Source organism: Cygnus olor, chromosome 1 (assembly GCF_009769625.2).
Source record: "Cygnus olor isolate bCygOlo1 chromosome 1, bCygOlo1.pri.v2, whole genome shotgun sequence".
Taxonomy (NCBI): Eukaryota; Metazoa; Chordata; class Aves; order Anseriformes; family Anatidae; genus Cygnus; species Cygnus olor.
This window is the reverse complement of record NC_049169.1, coordinates 90,678,181-90,684,618: the sequence shown is the minus strand read 5'-3', so window position 1 is coordinate 90,684,618 and position 6,438 is coordinate 90,678,181.

The following is a 6,438-nucleotide window of genomic DNA, read 5'->3' as shown; positions in this document are numbered from 1 at the left end:
TACTGGTTTTAAAAGTCTTACAAAGTTTATATAAAGATTTATATTGTCAAAGCATAGCTTTAATCAAAGTGAATAGCAACAGAAAGCACAGAGAGCTTCTGCAAATCCATCCCTGCATAGGGGGATGAGAACCTATCCAAGACTACTCAAGTTAGGTGATCACCAGTGTGATTCCGGGTCTGAGGCAATTTGTTCTGCATTCATCCCAGTGGGATGAGATTGACAAATGTTGGGGTGCAATCTAGTTCATCAGCTTTGAATTACAAAGCTTATCCTTTAGAATCATAGAAATCATAGAATCATTGAGGTTGGAAAAGACCTCCAAGATCATCCAGTCCAGCCAAGGTGTAACAAAAAAAAAAATCCAAATGGATTCAAATCTTAAGAATCAAAGTCAACAAATATTAGGTAATGCCTAATGCCAGGGGATGTGTTTATGCAGAATACAAGGCAATGTAGTGTATTAATCTGTAATCAAGCAAGAGAAGGGAACCAAGAAAGAACAATATTAAAACTTTGTTTGTTAAGGTCTCTATAAGAAACAGAGCAGCTGTCATTTGTCTTGCATGACCATGAAGTTGGGAATCTTTTTCTTAGTGTTCCTCTGTATTTCCTTATGCATCTGTTGCTTGCCATGCCTTGCTTATTTATTGAGATTGTAAATGAACAGGGAGTACCCATTCATCTTGCATTTACACAACATCCTTGTCTTAGGTTCCACTCCAATAAAGATACTTAACAACTCGTTAAAGCTATTTCTGAAATCACAAATAAGCTGAGTATTGGGAAAAGTGTTTTGCAATCCTCATTTGAGTGGGGGTGGCTGGGCTGTAAAGATATAATTGTGGTATGTGCTGTGAGGAGACATGGATCTTGGACAGTACCAGCAGAGAAATGAAAACGTCCCAGTCCTGCAGTCAGTATGCACCCAGACTTCTGAGACTTTGCTTTTAAATAGGTTCTCACTCTTGTTCTGCAACAGGAGAGGGGCATACTGATATCAGCAGGAAATTTCCTGTGATATGAAGACAGCCAGCATCTTTTTAATCTTATGATTAAATAAACATCGAACATTGTGTCCTTTTTTTTCTTTTTCTTTTTTTTTTCTTGCTATAAGAGACAATATTGCTATTTAATATGATCCAGAAACCCAGACATTTCAAGATTTATTTTTTTTTTGGTCCCTGTGAAGTGCGAGAACTTCATCCTGTCTTCTGCCATTCTATTGAGTAGGTCTGCAAAGAAATGGTTGACAGAAGACTTAACCTCAACTTCTCTTTAATTACGTTTGGCTTAGAGAAGAATAATTGGTAGGATGGAGTTGTATGTGCCATTGCTTACCCTGTGGTGCATTGCCATGTGTAATTGTTTTATTCATGGTGTTTACATCACTCATATATTTCAGGACAGCTATGTTCTCTCTAGCTCATCAGTTAGCCTCGCCTCAAGCTGTATTTTATCCCTTTAATCTTTTATCTTTTTTTTTTTCTTTTTATAAATCAAAACATCTGTGCTAAATGATCGTTTTTACTATTCTGCTCTGAACTCTCTCCAGCCAGTCAATATCTTTTACTATTTAGGCATCTGGAGTAGTAAATCATTTTCTGGAAGCAACCTCTGAAGAACCATATAAAAAGGAATTTACACATTATTCTCTGTAAATGTTGATCTTCAGATACAGCCAAAACATTACATTGACTATTTAAATGGCAAACTCATCTCTCTTCAGTATATTTCGTTAGGATTACATGCTGCTCTTACTCTTTGTACAGGGGAGTATGTAGGCATAAAATAACTGCTCCTTTCCAGAAACCCTTGCAGAGCTCAGCTTGTGTCAAGTCAGTGAATATAACCAGGCATGAGGAGGCCATGCAAAACCACAGGGTGGTGGAGCAGGGAGTAACTGTAGGCAGGGAGAAGAGCTGGCTGCCTGTGGGAAAGGCAGTGTGAGCATCCGAGGAAAGCACAGGGTACCTCAGTCTGTGCCTTCCCTGCTCTTGCAGATGTAGGACAGACACGGTATCGTACTCCCCCATACTCATAACTCTATCCGGAGTCAGAAATCAGTTCCTTTACGCAAGGCAGCCCTCACATGAGTGTCCCAGTTAAGAGAGTCAACTGGTTTCAAACCATAAACACACCCAAGCAGTCCATAACTGCTTTTATATATATAATATATAAACATCAGTGCCAAACCAACAGTTGGCCATCAGGAAGTCATCAAAAATCTTACTCATCAAGCCAAACAATTTGCTGAGCTCCCAAACACAGTCATGGGCTGAGTAAGGTTATTTAGCTCCTACCACTGAAGAATGTGTGCAGGCCTGCTGGAAGGGAATTGGAGCAGGCTCTAAGGGTGCCCTCATTGTTTTGCCCATTCTCTGAAGGCTGTTTTCTGCTCTCTGTTGTGCAAAAGCATGTTTAATTTTGTGGGGGACTAATTTAATTGGTTCTATCCTAATCACTCCACTGCACAAATGGGGCTTTTGGCTTTAGTAGCTTCTTGCTATTTTAATTTCTTTCCTGGTGTGCCGGGTCATCTTTGAGATGATGTTCATTTTCCTTATAGCAGCCCCTACAGTGCTGCATTTTGGATTTGTGATTACAATGGTATTGGTGGCACATCAGTTAATACTTTGGCTGTGGCTGAACAGGGTTGTACTGTGTCAAGGCCTTCTCTTTTTTTTTCCCCACTGTCCCCCTTGCAAGTATGAGTAGGCTGGAGGTGGGCAAGAAGGTGGGAGGGGACACAGCAGGACAGCTGGCCCAAATTGGCCAAAGGGATATTCTATGCCATATAACATCATGCTCAGCAATAATAAATGGGATAGAGGAAGAAGAAGGTTTTTCTCTTCCAAGATGGCCTTTTCTTAGAGACCAGCTGGGCATGCCTTTGCTTGTGGGAAGGAGATCCATTACCTTTGCATCCCTTGTTTTGTTGTTTCCCCATCACCACCCTTTCCTTCTCTTGCCCAAATGTGTTTATCTTGACTCAAGATTTCTCACATTTTCTCTTCCGATTTTCTCCCCTGTCCCACTGGGGCAAGCAAGTAGCTGTGTGGGTACTTGGCTGCTGTCGGAGCTCAGCCCGCAGTACCTGGTTACTTCTAAAAGCTTCTGAAGGCTGAAATATTTGTAACAGTAACCTTATATAAAGGCAGGTCCAAAGTTCAACCACCATGTCTGAGAATAGAGGGACAAGCAATTACTAGGACAGCAATTACCGTGAAAGGGTCAGTCTTCTTTTCATCAGCTGTGGAAATGGAGAAGTGAGAACAAAAGTCACTTTTTATCATTGAGGAATCAAAGCCCAAAGCTCGGGAATCAGACCTAGTAAAATTGTACTACCATAAAAGCCAAGAGTGAGAATTTCCTTGAAAAGGAATGAGTGCTTCTTGCTCCTTTCACTACTCACCACTTTTCCCCATTTCTCAGTATCAACTAAAACTAACTGGATTGACTTTTGCTCCAAATCCTTCACTCTCTAGCATTTTGTAGAAGAATCTCCTGCCTGTATTGGCAAAGAACTGAGTGTCATCAATGTGCTGAATGAATGCCACCACTCAACAGTCACATCACGGCTCTCCTACATAAATTTCAAACTGTTTCAAAAAATATAGGAAGAATTATTATCCTTGCTTGATAGATAGAAAACCTGAGGTACAGAACTAAGTGATTTGCCCGAAGTTATGCGTGTGATGCTGGCATATTGGTCAGTAGGCTGTCAGCATGTTCTAAATTCTAGTCTGGCATGCTATTGCTTGACAGTATTGACATAGGTAATTCCCCTGAGTGCTTTCACGAACATCAGGATGGAAGGCTCTGGGTGTGTCCCCAGTGTGCCAGTCCTCCCGAAGAATGCATGACTGTCTGCCACGTGCCTTTAGGCCTTCCTTTGAAGGGAAGGAAGTGACCAGTCTGCATGACCCAGTCCATTCCTGCTAGCTTGCACAGATGAATGATCACGATCAGATGCATTGGAGGCAATATCAAAGCATGCTTGTCTGTAACAGAGGCCAGCAAAAGATGTGCTGTAATCAGTATGGCTACCTAACCTCTGTCCTGTGTTGGCAGATTGAATTGTTTTAAAATGTTTGAACACAGCACCCATTGTCATCAATGTCATTCTGTTGATCACATCAGCGGGAGTGAAAAATAAAGCCACATTTACTCAACAACAAATATTGGCAGTGCTTCTGAAACAGGCCAAGGGCTTATTGAAAAGAATATTGATTGAGCCAAGAAAACATCAAGCAGTTATAAAAGTTTAATCATATTCTCATTCAAGCCTGCCTTCAGTGCCAGGAATTAAAATTCTCACATCTCCTGAGGATGGAAGATACATTTCCGTAATGTTCTGTAAGTTCCAATGCTCTGCATCTGTACTGAACGGTAGAATTATTCATTGCAAATGATTTAGCTGAGATACATAGCCCTTTCGACTGCGAGCATACAAATTATGCATAAACAAGCTGTGATTTTTTGAATTTGTTTCTCATTTGCAATTGTTCAACAAAGAGCTGGGCAAACAAGTGTTAGCCCGCAAGGTATTTTTGAACTGGTTGAAATAAATATTTGGTCTGCATCATTCAAGAGCATATGTCTGGTCACTTGAACCAGATGAAACTATAGCTGTTCCTCAGCTAGAAAAGATTAGTTGCATTAAAAGGATGTGTCCGTATCCTTATTAGAAAATTGCTCATAAACATTTGCAATTGCCTGAGAGAACTATAGGTATGCAGAGAGTAAAAGGTCGTTTTCAGAACGGCATATTTTGACACAAGCGTTGCTGTGGAGTCTGGATAAAGAAGCATTATGTGGTTTAAGAGCACAGAAGTTGGTGCTCGTCAGGAGAAAACAGGAAATGGTTTTGCTGGGCTGCAGTTATGAAGGTTCACACCTTTCTAAGCTAGACTCGCTGCTGTGGAGAACAAAAAGAAAATAGAGCTGTACCTCAGCACTTGTTTCCTCTCCTCCTTTTTCAGCTCTCTGCTTCTTGTACAGTTGTGGCAAACTTTATGGAAGTCATCTCTCACCAGCTCTGTCCTGCAAGCAGAGATGTGAGCAGAGCAGGGGCAGCAGTAGCTCAGCAGCTTCCAAACAACTGGAACTGTAACATTAGCAAGGAAGGTAATGCTGCGCGGGGTGCAAGCACCCCTTTTTTGCCCCCAGGAGCCCTCGAGCACACTACTGTATGGTCATGGTGTAGTAAGCTAGAGTTGAGTGGCAGGTACTTTTACAGGTTGTAAAATTCCCTTACGTCCTACCCAAAATAAGGTGTGTGTGTATGAGGATCCTTCCTCTGCTACAAAGCTGGTAAAAATTCATGGCTATGAACAGGGAAGAGTTAAACCACCTTAGACACAAAGCTTTCAGTTTTCTTTGGGTGGCTTATTTCTTCTGAAGTAGAAAGGCCAGTTGCATTGGTGTGTGGGATTCTGACTTTCTGATCTTCCTCTTCCTTGCCCCTTGCTTACTGTGGGATCTCTTCAAGCAATCGTGAAGATATTTCATACATGAAGATGGCTTAAAATTAAGACAGGGTCTGCATGAAGATGGCTGGAAGATTGGGTTGCAGAAAAAGAAATTGATGGGGATGGATAAAGACTTGGTAGCAAAGTGCTAGGGTAGAAAATCAAAAATTGTTGCACATTGGTAGTGGTAGCCTGCGTGGAGATGGGTAAAAATAGGAGCAGGGCCAAGATGAACAGGGAAAGCCTCGAAAACTTCCTTGAGCCCTCAAGAGATGGTTCAAGTAGGGATGCTTGTAGGCCCTTTTCTCAAGACATGAGGAAGAACTACATTTCTCCTGCTTGAAAACAAACAAACAAACAAAAGGAAAAAAAAAAAAAGGAAGATTTAGACTCAGTCCTCTCCCAGTTTAGCTGGGAAGGAAACAGTCAAGTGACAAGTGAGGAGCATAGGGTTTTGCACAGCTGCTGTGTCCTGAGGCACTCTGCTTGCTTTCACTCACCTCTTCAGTCATCTAGCACTCAAAGTTTTATACCGGAGTACCACTAGCTCCAGCTGTACTCCTGCTACACAAGTCAGGACAGTGTTTCCTAGTGTCACCTCTGCTTAAAAAAATACGTAAGATCTTCGTAACAAGATAGGTGCTGGGAAGGAACAAAGGAGCTGTTATACAAAAGCTTGTATCTCCTGCTTAAATGTCTTAAAGGCCTTTGGTGATATCATAAACAGATTAGTAGCATGTGGGAGAACATACAATGATTGGGAATCCTGTACAGATACAAATTAGGATTATTTTTAGAGTGGAATTGAGAGCTGGACTTGTATCTGGTGACCATACTACTGAAAAGCTTATAGTAACATTAATTTCAAGCAAAGGGTCCTTTAAAAAACATTTGCCTTCATTCAGGCTTTTCTAACTTTGCACTCATTTTGGTATCATAAAAACATGTGGAGATAGATCTGTCG